The sequence below is a fragment of the Jaculus jaculus genome, chromosome 14, assembly GCF_020740685.1.
Source record: "Jaculus jaculus isolate mJacJac1 chromosome 14, mJacJac1.mat.Y.cur, whole genome shotgun sequence".
NCBI classification, from domain to species: domain Eukaryota; kingdom Metazoa; phylum Chordata; class Mammalia; order Rodentia; family Dipodidae; genus Jaculus; species Jaculus jaculus.
The window spans coordinates 29,494,329-29,509,602 of record NC_059115.1 but is presented as its reverse complement, the minus strand read 5'-3'; positions in this window follow the sequence as shown (position 1 = coordinate 29,509,602).

Below are 15,274 nucleotides of genomic sequence, written 5' to 3'. Positions count from 1 at the left end.
ACATTCTCAGTATTCACACAGTTCCAGCCCTTTGAATTCATGTTCGTTTTCAAAAGGAAATGTTGAGAGCATATAACTTCTGATATAACTTTGAAATCAATCTTAGATTACCATTGGCATGCTGTCTGTAATGAAATTACAGTACATTGAATTCGTTGTTACTCTTCAGTGAGAAACGTTCATTTCAAACAGCGGGACTACAGGACTTTGAATTCAGGGATAGATTTCAAATGGCAATTGCATACTATACACAATTGAATTACAGAACTCGACGTTCTCTGTTAGTTTTCTTGCACAACATGTGTTGGTATTGAAGCAGCTTCTAATCTTTTAAGTTCACGGTTAGTTTTCATTAGTAAATGATGCTAGTACATAACCGGCTAACAGCACATTGCATTCACTCTTAGTTTTCCAGGGGATAAGTTCTTCCTAGACAACAGGTTTACGGAACGTTGAATTGAACATTACTATTCATTGGGAAATGTTCAGTTAGAAAACAGGACTAAGCAACATTGAATACAGGCTTAGTTAGGAAAGCGGATTTCTTTACAGTAGAGAACAGGACAGAACAACATGACATTCACGATCAGTTTTCAATGAGAAACGAAAGAATCCAAGATGTTCTACTCTTTGAATTCCTTGGGCTTTCTCCATAGCAACTGATCCTACCAGATAACCGGTGAATGAAACTGTCAATTACGCTTACTTTAAGACGGGAATTGAGCTTCCTACACAATATGATCATAGAACTTTGAATTACCTCTTACTTTTGAAAGAGAATTGTTTATTGTACACAGTTTTCAGGGGGGAAACATTCTCAGTATTCACACAGTTCCAGCCCTTTGAATTCATGTTCGTTTTCAAAAGGAAATGTTGAGAGCATATAACTTCTGATATAACTTTGAAATCAATCTTAGATTACCATTGGCATGCTGTCTGTAATGAAATTACAGAACATTGAATTCGTTGTTACTCTTCAGTGAGAAACGTTCATTTCAAACAGCGGGACTACAGGACTTTGAATTCAGGGATAGATTTCAAATGGCAATTGCATACTATACACAATTGAATTACAGAACTCGACGTTCTCTGTTAGTTTTCTTGCACAACATGTGTTGGTATTGAAGCAGCTTCTAATCTTTTAAGTTCACGGTTAGTTTTCATTAGTAAATGATGCTAGTACATAACCGGCTAACAGCACATTGCATTCACTCTTAGTTTTCCAGGGGATAAGTTCTTCCTAGACAAGAGGTTTACGGAACGTTGAATTGAACATTACTATTCATTGGGAAATGTTCAGTTAGAAAAGAGGACTAAGCAACATTGAATACAGGCTTAGATAGGAAAGCGGATTTCTTTACAGTAGAGAACAGGACAGAACAGCATGACATTCACGATCAGTTTTCAATGAGAAACGAAAGAATCCAAGATGATCTACTCTTTGAATTCCTTGGGCTTTCTCCATAGCAACTGATCCTACCAGATAACCGGTGAATGAAACTGTCAGTTACGCTTACTTTAAGATGGGAATTGAGCTTCCTACACAATATGATAATAGAACTTTGAATTACCTCTTACTTTTGAAAGAGAATTGTTTATTGTACACAGTTTTCAGCGGGAAACATTCTCAGTATTCACACAGTTCCAGCCCTTTGAATTCATGTTCGTTTTCAAAAGGAAATGATGAGAGCATATAACTTCTGATATACCTATGAAATCAATCTTAGATTACCATTGGCATGCTGTCTGTAATGAAATTACAGTACATTGAATTCGTTGTTACTCTTCAGTGAGAAAAGTTCATTTCAAACAGCGGGACTACAGGACTTTGAATTCAGGGATAGATTTCAAATGGCAATTGCATACTATACACAATTGAATTACAGAACTCGACGTTCTCTGTTAGTTTTCTTGCACAACATGTGTTGGTATTGAAGCAGCTTCTAATCTTTTAAGTTCACGGTTAGTTTTCATTAGTAAATGATGCTAGTACATAACCGGCTAACAGCACATTGCATTCACTCTTAGTTTTCCAGGGGATAAGTTCTTCCTAGACAACAGGTTTACGGAACGTTGAATTGAACATTACTATTCATTGGGAAATGTTCAGTTAGAAAACAGGACTAAGCAACATTGAATACAGGCTTAGTTAGGAAAGTGGATTTCTTTACAGTAGAGAACAGGACAGAACAACATGACATTCACGATCAGTTTTCAATGAGAAACGAAAGAATCCAAGATGTTCTACTCTTTGAATTCCTTGGGCTTTCTCCATAGCAACTGATCCTACCAGATAACCGGTGAATGAAACTGTCAATTACGCTTACTTTAAGACGGGAATTGAGCTTCCTACACAATATGATCATAGAACTTTGAATTACCTCTTACTTTTGAAAGAGAATTGTTTATTGTACACAGTTTTCAGCGGGAAACATTCTCAGTATTCACACAGTTCCAGCCCTTTGAATTCATGTTCGTTTTCAAAAGGAAATGATGAGAGCATATAACTTCTGATATAACTTTGAAATCAATCTTAGATTACCATTGGCATGCTGTCTGTAATGAAATTACAGAACATTGAATTCGTTGTTACTCTTCAGTGAGAAACGTTCATTTCAAACAGCGGGACTACAGGACTTTGAATTCAGGGATAGATTTCAAATGGCAATTGCATACTATACACAATTGAATTACAGAACTCGACGTTCTCTGTTAGTTTTCTTGCACAACATGTGTTGGTATTGAAGCAGCTTCTAATCTTTTAAGTTCACGGTTAGTTTTCATTAGTAAATGATGCTAGTACATAACCGGCTAACAGCACATTGCATTCACTCTTAGTTTTCCAGGGGATAAGTTCTTCCTAGACAACAGGTTTACGGAACGTTGAATTGAACATTACTATTCATTGGGAAATGTTCAGTTAGGAAACAGGACTAAGCAACATTGAATACAGGCTTAGTTAGGAAAGCGGATTTCTTTACAGTAGAGAACAGGACAGAACAACATGACATTCACGATCAGTTTTCAATGAGAAACGAAAGAATCCAAGATGTTCTACTCTTTGAATTCCTTGGGCTTTCTCCATAGCAACTGATCCTACCAGATAACCGGTGAATGAAACTGTCAATTACGCTTACTTTAAGACGGGAATTGAGCTTCCTACACAATATGATCATAGAACTTTGAATTACCTCTTACTTTTGAAAGAGAATTGTTTATTGTACACAGTTTTCAGCGGGAAACATTCTCAGTATTCACACAGTTCCAGCCCTTTGAACTCATGTTCGTTTTCAAAAGGAAATGTTGAGAGCATATAACTTCTGATATAACTTTGAAATCAATCTTAGATTACCATTGGCATGCTGTCTGTAATGAAATTACAGAACATTGAATTCGTTGTTACTCTTCAGTGAGAAACGTTCATTTCAAACAGCGGGACTACAGGACTTTGAATTCAGGGATAGATTTCAAATGGCAATTGCATACTATACACAATTGAATTACAGAACTCGACGTTCTCTGTTAGTTTTCTTGCACAACATGTGTTGGTATTGAAGCAGCTTCTAATCTTTTAAGTTCACGGTTAGTTTTCATTAGTAAATGATGCTAGTACATAACCGGCTAACAGCACATTGCATTCACTCTTAGTTTTCCAGGGGATAAGTTCTTCCTAGACAACAGGTTTACGGAACGTTGAATTGAACATTACTATTCATTGGGAAATGTTCAGTTAGAAAACAGGACTAAGCAACATTGAATACAGGCTTAGTTAGGAAAGCGGATTTCTTTACAGTAGAGAACAGGACAGAACAACATGACATTCACGATCAGTTTTCAATGAGAAACGAAAGAATCCAAGATGTTCTACTCTTTGAATTCCTTGGGCTTTCTCCATAGCAACTGATCCTACCAGATAACCGGTGAATGAAACTGTCAATTACGCTTACTTTAAGACGGGAATTGAGCTTCCTACACAATATGATCATAGAACTTTGAATTACCTCTTACTTTTGAAAGAGAATTGTTTATTGTACACAGTTTTCAACGGGAAACATTCTCAGTATTCACACAGTTCCAGCCCTTTGAATTCATGTTCGTTTTCAAAAGGAAATGTTGAGAGCATATAACTTCTGATATAACTTTGAAATCAATCTTAGATTACCATTGGCATGCTGTCTGTAATGAAATTACAGAACATTGAATTCGTTGTTACTCTTCAGTGAGAAACGTTCATTTCAAACAGCGGGACTACAGGACTTTGAATTCAGGGAGAGATTTCAAATGGCAATTGCATACTATACACAATTGAATTACAGAACTCGACGTTCTCTGTTAGTTTTCTTGCACAACATGTGTTGGTATTGAAGCAGCTTCTAATCTTTTAAGTTCACGGTTAGTTTTCATTAGTAAATGATGCTAGTACATAACCGGCTAACAGCACATTGCATTCACTCTTAGTTTTCCAGGGGATAAGTTCTTCCTAGACAACAGGTTTACGGAACGTTGAATTGAACATTACTATTCATTGGGAAATGTTCAGTTAGAAAACAGGACTAAGCAACATTGAATACAGGCTTAGTTAGGAAAGCGGATTTCTTTACAGTAGAGAACAGGACAGAACAACATGACATTCACGATCAGTTTTCAATGAGAAACGAAAGAATCCAAGATGTTCTACTCTTTGAATTCCTTGGGCTTTCTCCATAGCAACTGATCCTACCAGATAACCGGTGAATGAAACTGTCAATTACGCTTACTGTAAGACGGGAATTGAGCTTCCTACACAATATGATCATAGAACTTTGAATTACCTCTTACTTTTGAAAGAGAATTGTTTATTGTACACAGTTTTCAAGGGGAAACATTCTCAGTATTCACACAGTTCCAGCCCTTTGAACTCATGTTCGTTTTCAAAAGGAAATGTTGAGAGCATATAACTTCTGATATAACTTTGAAATCAATCTTAGATTACCATTGGCATGCTGTCTGTAATGAAATTACAGAACATTGAATTCGTTGTTACTCTTCAGTGAGAAACGTTCATTTCAAACAGCGGGACTACAGGACTTTGAATTCAGGGATAGATTTCAAATGGCAATTGCATACTATACACAATTGAATTACAGAACTCGACGTTCTCTGTTAGTTTTCTTGCACAACATGTGTTGGTATTGAAGCAGCTTCTAATCTTTTAAGTTCACGGTTAGTTTACATTAGTAAATGATGCTAGTACATAACCGGCTAACAGCACATTGCATTCACTCTTAGTTTTCCAGGGGATAAGTTCTTCCTAGACAACAGGTTTACGGAACGTTGAATTGAACATTACTATTCATTGGGAAATGTTCAGTTAGAAAACAGGACTAAGCAACATTGAATACAGGCTTAGTTAGGAAAGCGGATTTCTTTACAATAGAGAACAGGACAGAACAACATGACATTCACGATCAGTTTTCAATGAGAAACGAAAGAATCCAAGATGTTCTACTCTTTGAATTCCTTGGGCTTTCTCCATAGCAACTGATCCTACCAGATAACCGGTGAATGAAACTGTCAATTACGCTTACTTTAAGACGGGAATTGAGCTTCCTACACAATATGATCATAGAACTTTGAATTACCTCTTACTTTTGAAAGAGAATTGTTTATTGTACACAGTTTTCAGCGGGAAACATTCTCAGTATTCACACAGTTCCAGCCCTTTGAACTCATGTTCGTTTTCAAAAGGAAATGTTGAGAGCATATAACTTCTGATATAACTTTGAAATCAATCTTAGATTACCATTGGCATGCTGTCTGTAATGAAATTACAGAACATTGAATTCGTTGTTACTCTTCAGTGAGAAACGTTCATTTCAAACAGCGGGACTACAGGACTTTGAATTCAGGGATAGATTTCAAATGGCAATTGCATACTATACACAATTGAATTACAGAACTCGACGTTCTCTGTTAGTTTTCTTGCACAACATGTGTTGGTATTGAAGCAGCTTCTAATCTTTTAAGTTCACGGTTAGTTTTCATTAGTAAATGATGCTAGTACATAACCGGCTAACAGCACATTGCATTCACTCTTAGTTTTCCAGGGGATAAGTTCTTCCTAGACAACAGGTTTACGGAACGTTGAATTGAACATTACTATTCATTGGGAAATGTTCAGTTAGAAAACAGGACTAAGCAACATTGAATACAAGCTTAGTTAGGAAAGCGGATTTCTTTACAGTAGAGAACAGGACAGAACAACATGACATTCACGATCAGTTTTCAATGAGAAACGAAAGAATCCAAGATGTTCTACTCTTTGAATTCCTTGGGCTTTCTCCATAGCAACTGATCCTACCAGATAACCGGTGAATGAAACTGTCAATTACGCTTACTTTAAGACGGGAATTGAGCTTCCTACACAATATGATCATAGAACTTTGAATTACCTCTTACTTTTGAAAGAGAATTGTTTATTGTACACAGTTTTCAACGGGAAACATTCTCAGTATTCACACAGTTCCAGCCCTTTGAATTCATGTTCGTTTTCAAAAGGAAATGTTGAGAGCATATAACTTCTGATATAACTTTGAAATCAATCTTAGATTACCATTGGCATGCTGTCTGTAATGAAATTACAGAACATTGAATTCGTTGTTACTCTTCAGTGAGAAACGTTCATTTCAAACAGCGGGACTACAGGACTTTGAATTCAGGGATAGATTTCAAATGGCAATTGCATACTATACACAATTGAATTACAGAACTCGACGTTCTCTGTTAGTTTTCTTGCACAACATGTGTTGGTATTGAAGCAGCTTCTAATCTTTTAAGTTCACGGTTAGTTTTCATTAGTAAATGATGCTAGTACATAACCGGCTAACAGCACATTGCATTCACTCTTAGTTTTCCAGGGGATAAGTTCTTCCTAGACAACAGGTTTACGGAACGTTGAATTGAACATTACTATTCATTGGGAAATGTTCAGTTAGAAAACAGGACTAAGCAACATTGAATACAGGCTTAGTTAGGAAAGCGGATTTCTTTACAGTAGAGAACAGGACAGAACAACATGACATTCACGATCAGTTTTCAATGAGAAACGAAAGAATCCAAGATGTTCTACTCTTTGAATTCCTTGGGCTTTCTCCATAGCAACTGATCCTACCAGATAACCGGTGAATGAAACTGTCAATTACGCTTACTGTAAGACGGGAATTGAGCTTCCTACACAATATGATCATAGAACTTTGAATTACCTCTTACTTTTGAAAGAGAATTGTTTATTGTACACAGTTTTCAACGGGAAACATTCTCAGTATTCACACAGTTCCAGCCCTTTGAATTCATGTTCGTTTTCAAAAGGAAATGTTGAGAGCATATAACTTCTGATATAACTTTGAAATCAATCTTAGATTACCATTGGCATGCTGTCTGTAATGAAATTACAGAACATTGAATTCGTTGTTACTCTTCAGTGAGAAACGTTCATTTCAAACAGCGGGACTACAGGACTTTGAATTCAGGGATAGATTTCAAATGGCAATTGCATACTATACACAATTGAATTACAGAACTCGACGTTCTCTGTTAGTTTTCTTGCACAACATGTGTTGGTATTGAAGCAGCTTCTAATCTTTTAAGTTCACGGTTAGTTTTCATTAGTAAATGATGCTAGTACATAACCGGCTAACAGCACATTGCATTCACTCTTAGTTTTCCAGGGGATAAGTTCTTCCTAGACAACAGGTTTACGGAACGTTGAATTGAACATTACTATTCATTGGGAAATGTTCAGTTAGAAAACAGGACTAAGCAACATTGAATACAGGCTTAGTTAGGAAAGCGGATTTCTTTACAGTAGAGAACAGGACAGAACAACATGACATTCACGATCAGTTTTCAATGAGAAACGAAAGAATCCAAGATGTTCTACTCTTTGAATTCCTTGGGCTTTCTCCATAGCAACTGATCCTACCAGATAACCGGTGAATGAAACTGTCAATTACGCTTACTTTAAGACGGGAATTGAGCTTCCTACACAATATGATCATAGAACTTTGAATTACCTCTTACTTTTGAAAGAGAATTGTTTATTGTACACAGTTTTCAACGGGAAACATTCTCAGTATTCACACAGTTCCAGCCCTTTGAATTCATGTTCGTTTTCAAAAGGAAATGTTGAGAGCATATAACTTCTGATATAACTTTGAAATCAATCTTAGATTACCATTGGCATGCTGTCTGTAATGAAATTACAGAACATTGAATTCGTTGTTACTCTTCAGTGAGAAACGTTCATTTCAAACAGCGGGACTACAGGACTTTGAATTCAGGGATAGATTTCAAATGGCAATTGCATACTATACACAATTGAATTACAGAACTCGACGTTCTCTGTTAGTTTTCTTGCACAACATGTGTTGGTATTGAAGCAGCTTCTAATCTTTTAAGTTCACGGTTAGTTTTCATTAGTAAATGATGCTAGTACATAACCGGATAACAGCACATTGCATTCACTCTTAGTTTTCCAGGGGATAAGTTCTTCCCAGACAACAGGTTTACGGAACGTTGAATTGAACATTACTATTCATTGGGAAATGTTCAGTTAGAAAACAGGACTAAGCAACATTGAATACAGGCTTAGTTAGGAAAGCGGATTTCTTTACAGTAGAGAACAGGACAGAACAACATGACATTCACGATCAGTTTTCAATGAGAAACGAAAGAATCCAAGATGTTCTACTCTTTGAATTCCTTGGGCTTTCTCCATAGCAACTGATCCTACCAGATAACCGGTGAATGAAACTGTCAATTACGCTTACTTTAAGACGGGAATTGAGCTTCCTACACAATATGATCATAGAACTTTGAATTACCTCTTACTTTTGAAAGAGAATTGTTTATTGTACACAGTTTTCAATGGGAAACATTCTCAGTATTCACACAGTTCCAGCCCTTTGAATTCATGTTCGTTTTCAAAAGGAAATGTTGAGAGCATATAACTTCTGATATAACTTTGAAATCAATCTTAGATTACCATTGGCATGCTGTCTGTAATGAAATTACAGAACATTGAATTCGTTGTTACTCTTCAGTGAGAAACGTTCATTTCAAACAGCGGGACTACAGGACTTTGAATTCAGGGATAGATTTCAAATGGCAATTGCATACTATACACAATTGAATTACAGAACTCGACGTTCTCTGTTAGTTTTCTTGCACAACATGTGTTGGTATTGAAGCAGCTTCTAATCTTTTAAGTTCACGGTTAGTTTTCATTAGTAAATGATGCTAGTACATAACCGGCTAACAGCACATTGCAATCACTCTTAGTTTTCCAGGGGATAAGTTCTTCCTAGACAACAGGTTTACGGAACGTTGAATTGAACATTACTATTCATTGGGAAATGTTCAGTTAGAAAACAGGACTAAGCAACATTGAATACAGGCTTAGTTAGGAAAGCGGATTTCTTTACAGTAGAGAACAGGACAGAACAACATGACATTCACGATCAGTTTTCAATGAGAAACGAAAGAATCCAAGATGTTCTACTCTTTGAATTCCTTGGGCTTTCTCCATAGCAACTGATCCTACCAGATAACCGGTGAATGAAACTGTCAATTACGCTTACTTTAAGACGGGAATTGAGCTTCCTACACAATATGATCATAGAACTTTGAATTACCTCTTACTTTTGAAAGAGAATTGTTTATTGTACACAGTTTTCAAGGGGAAACATTCTCAGTATTCACACAGTTCCAGCCCTTTGAATTCATGTTCGTTTTCAAAAGGAAATGTTGAGAGCATATAACTTCTGATATAACTTTGAAATCAATCTTAGATTACCATTGGCATGCTGTCTGTAATGAAATTACAGAACATTGAATTCGTTGTTACTCTTCAGTGAGAAACGTTCATTTCAAACAGCGGGACTACAGGACTTTGAATTCAGGGATAGATTTCAAATGGCAATTGCATACTATACACAATTGAATTACAGAACTCGACATTCTCTGTTAGTTTTCTTGCACAACATGTGTTGGTATTGAAGCAGCTTCTAATCTTTTAAGTTCACGGTTAGTTTTCATTAGTAAATGATGCTAGTACATAACCGGCTAACAGCACATTGCATTCACTCTTAGTTTTCCAGGGGATAAGTTCTTCCTAGACAACAGGTTTACGGAACGTTGAATTGAACATTACTATTCATTGGGAAATGTTCAGTTAGAAAACAGGACTAAGCAACATTGAATACAGGCTTAGTTAGGAAAGCGGATTTCTTTACAGTAGAGAACAGGACAGAACAACATGACATTCACGATCAGTTTTCAATGAGAAACGAAAGAATCCAAGATGTTCTACTCTTTGAATTCCTTGGGCTTTCTCCATAGCAACTGATCCTACCAGATAACCGGTGAATGAAACTGTCAATTACGCTTACTTTAAGACGGAATTGAGCTTCCTACACAATATGATCATAGAACTTTGAATTACCTCTTACTTTTGAAAGAGAATTGTTTATTGTACACAGTTTTCAACGGGAAACATTCTCAGTATTCACACAGTTCCAGCCCTTTGAATTCATGTTCGTTTTCAAAAGGAAATGTTGAGAGCATATAACTTCTGATATAACTTTGAAATCAATCTTAGATTACCATTGGCATGCTGTCTGTAATGAAATTACAGAACATTGAATTCGTTGTTACTCTTCAGTGAGAAACGTTCATTTCAAACAGCGGGACTACAGGACTTTGAATTCAGGGATAGATTTCAAATGGCAATTGCATACTATACACAATTGAATTACAGAACTCAACCTTCTCTGTTAGTTTTCTTGCACAACATGTGTTGGTATTGAAGCAGCTTCTAATCTTTTAAGTTCACGGTTAGTTTTCATTAGTAAATGATGCTAGTACATAACCGGCTAACAGCACATTGCATTCACTCTTAGTTTTCCAGGGGATAAGTTCTTCCTAGACAACAGGTTTACGGAACGTTGAATTGAACATTACTATTCATTGGGAAATGTTCAGTTAGAAAACAGGACTAAGCAACATTGAATACAGGCTTAGTTAGGAAAGCTGATTTCTTTACAGTAGAGAACAGGACAGAACAACATGACATTCACGATCAGTTTTCAATGAGAAACGAAAGAATCCAAGATGTTCTACTCTTTGAATTCCTTGGGCTTTCTCCATAGCAACTGATCCTACCAGATAACCGGTGAATGAAACTGTCAATTACGCTTACTTTAAGACGGGAATTGAGCTTCCTACACAATATGATCATAGAACTTTGAATTACCTCTTACTTTTGAAAGAGAATTGTTTATTGTACACAGTTTTCAACGGGAAACATTCTCAGTATTCACACAGTTCCAGCCCTTTGAATTCATGTTCGTTTTCAAAAGGAAATGTTGAGAGCATATAACTTCTGATATAACTTTGAAATCAATCTTAGATTACCATTGGCATGCTGTCTGTAATGAAATTACAGAACATTGAATTCGTTGTTACTCTTCAGTGAGAAACGTTCATTTCAAACAGCGGGACTACAGGACTTTGAATTCAGGGATAGATTTCAAATGGCAATTGCATACTATACACAATTGAATTACAGAACTCGACGTTCTCTGTTAGTTTTCTTGCACAACATGTGTTGGTATTGAAGCAGCTTCTAATCTTTTAAGTTCACGGTTAGTTTTCATTAGTAAATGATGCTAGTACATAACCGGCTAACAGCACATTGCATTCACTCTTAGTTTTCCAGGGGATAAGTTCTTCCTAGACAACAGGTTTACGGAACGTTGAATTGAACATTACTATTCATTGGGAAATGTTCAGTTAGAAAACAGGACTAAGCAACATTGAATACAGGCTTAGTTAGGAAAGCGGATTTCTTTACAGTAGAGAACAGGACAGAACAACATGACATTCACGATCAGTTTTCAATGAGAAACGAAAGAATCCAAGATGTCTACTCTTTGAATTCCTTGGGCTTTCTCCATAGCAACTGATCCTACCAGATAACCGGTGAATGAAACTGTCAATTACGCTTACTTTAAGACGGGAATTGAGCTTCCTACACAATATGATCATAGAACTTTGAATTACCTCTTACTTTTGAAAGAGAATTGTTTATTGTACACAGTTTTCAACGGGAAACATTCTCAGTATTCACACAGTTCCAGCCCTTTGAATTCATGTTCGTTTTCAAAAGGAAATGTTGAGAGCATATAACTTCTGATATAACTTTGAAATCAATCTTAGATTACCATTGGCATGCTGTCTGTAATGAAATTACAGAACATTGAATTCGTTGTTACTCTTCAGTGAGAAACGTTCATTTCAAACAGCGGGACTACAGGACTTTGAATTCAGGGATAGATTTCAAATGGCAATTGCATACTATACACAATTGAATTACAGAACTCGACGTTCTCTGTTAGTTTTCTTGCACAACATGTGTTGGTATTGAAGCAGCTTCTAATCTTTTAAGTTCACGGTTAGTTTTCATTAGTAAATGATGCTAGTACATAACCGGCTAACAGCACATTGCATTCACTCTTAGTTTTCCAGGGGATAAGTTCTTCCTAGACAACAGGTTTACGGAACGTTGAATTGAACATTACTATTCATTGGGAAATGTTCAGTTAGAAAACAGGACTAAGCAACATTGAATACAGGCTTAGTTAGGAAAGCGGATTTCTTTACAGTAGAGAACAGGACAGAACAACATGACATTCACGATCAGTTTTCAATGAGAAACGAAAGAATCCAAGATGTTCTACTCTTTGAATTCCTTGGGCTTTCTCCATAGCAACTGATCCTACCAGATAACCGGTGAATGAAACTGTCAATTACGCTTACTTTAAGACGGGAATTGAGCTTCCTACACAATATGATCATAGAACTTTGAATTACCTCTTACTTTTGAAAGAGAATTGTTTATTGTACACAGTTTTCAACGGGAAACATTCTCAGTATTCACACAGTTCCAGCCCTTTGAATTCATGTTCGTTTTCAAAAGGAAATGTTGAGAGCATATAACTTCTGATATAACTTTGAAATCAATCTTAGATTACCATTGGCATGCTGTCTGTAATGAAATTACAGAACATTGAATTCGTTGTTACTCTTCAGTGAGAAACGTTCATTTCAAACAGCGGGACTACAGGACTTTGAATTCAGGGATAGATTTCAAATGGCAATTGCATACTATACACAATTGAATTACAGAACTCGACCTTCTCTGTTAGTTTTCTTGCACAACATGTGTTGGTATTGAAGCAGCTTCTAATCTTTTAAGTTCACGGTTAGTTTTCATTAGTAAATGATGCTAGTACATAACCGGCTAACAGCACATTGCATTCACTCTTAGTTTTCCAGGGGATAAGTTCTTCCCAGACAACAGGTTTACGGAACGTTGAATTGAACATTACTATTCATTGGGAAATGTTCAGTTAGAAAACAGGACTAAGCAACATTGAATACAGGCTTAGTTAGGAAAGCGGATTTCTTTACAGTAGAGAACAGGACAGAACAACATGACATTCACGATCAGTTTTCAATGAGAAACGAAAGAATCCAAGATGTTCTACTCTTTGAATTCCTTGGGCTTTCTCCATAGCAACTGATCCTACCAGATAACCGGTGAATGAAACTGTCAATTACGCTTACTTTAAGACTGGAATTGAGCTTCCTACACAATATGATCATAGAACTTTGAATTACCTCTTACTTTTGAAAGAGAATTGTTTATTGTACACAGTTTTCAACGGGAAACATTCTCAGTATTCACACAGTTCCAGCCCTTTGAATTCATGTTCGTTTTCAAAAGGAAATGTTGAGAGCATATAACTTCTGATATAACTTTGAAATCAATCTTAGATTACCATTGGCATGCTGTCTGTAATGAAATTACAGAACATTGAATTCGTTGTTACTCTTCAGTGAGAAACGTTCATTTCAAACAGCGGGACTACAGGACTTTGAATTCAGGGATAGATTTCAAATGGCAATTGCATACTATACACAATTGAATTACAGAACTCGACCGTTCTCTGTTAGTTTTCTTGCACAACATGTGTTGGTATTGAAGCAGCTTCTAATCTTTTAAGTTCACGGTTAGTTTTCATTAGTAAATGATGCTAGTACATAACCGGCTAACAGCACATTGCATTCACTCTTAGTTTTCCAGGGGATAAGTTCTTCCTAGACAACAGGTTTACGGAACGTTGAATTGAACATTACTATTCATTGGGAAATGTTCAGTTAGAAAACAGGACTAAGCAACATTGAATACAGGCTTAGTTAGGAAAGCGGATTTCTTTACAGTAGAGAACAGGACAGAACAACATGACATTCACGATCAGTTTTCAATGAGAAACGAAAGAATCCAAGATGTTCTACTCTTTGAATTCCTTGGGCTTTCTCCATAGCAACTGATCCTACCAGATAACCGGTGAATGAAACTGTCAATTACGCTTACTTTAAGACGGGAATTGAGCTTCCTACACAATATGATCATAGAACTTTGAATTACCTCTTACTTTTGAAAGAGAATTGTTTATTGTACACAGTTTTCAACGGGAAACATTCTCAGTATTCACACAGTTCCAGCCCTTTGAATTCATGTTCGTTTTCAAAAGGAAATGTTGAGAGCATATAACTTCTGATATAACTTTGAAATCAATCTAAGATTACCATTGGCATGCTGTCTGTAATGAAATTACAGAACATTGAATTCCTTGTTACTCTTCAGTGAGAAACGTTCATTTCAAACAGCGGGACTACAGGACTTTGAATTCAGGGATAGATTTCAAATGGCAATTGCATACTATACACAATTGAATTACACAACTCGACGTTCTCTGTTAGTTTTCTTGCACAACATGTGTTGGTATTGAAGCAGCTTCTAATCTTTTAAGTTCACGGTTAGTTTTCATTAGTAAATGATGCTAGTACATAACCGGCTAAGAGCACATTGCATTCACTCTTAGTTTTCCAGGGGATAAGTTCTTCCTAGACAACAGGTTTACGGAACGTTGAATTGAACATTACTATTCATTGGGAAATGTTCAGTTAGAAAACAGGACTAAGCAACATTGAATACAGGCTTAGTTAGGAAAGCGGATTTCTTTACAGTAGAGAACAGGACAGAACAACATGACATTCACGATCAGTTTTCAATGAGAAACGAAAGAATCCAAGATGTTCTACTCTTTGAATTCCTTGGGCTTTCTCCATAGCAACTGATCCTACCAGATAACCGGTGAATGAAACTGTC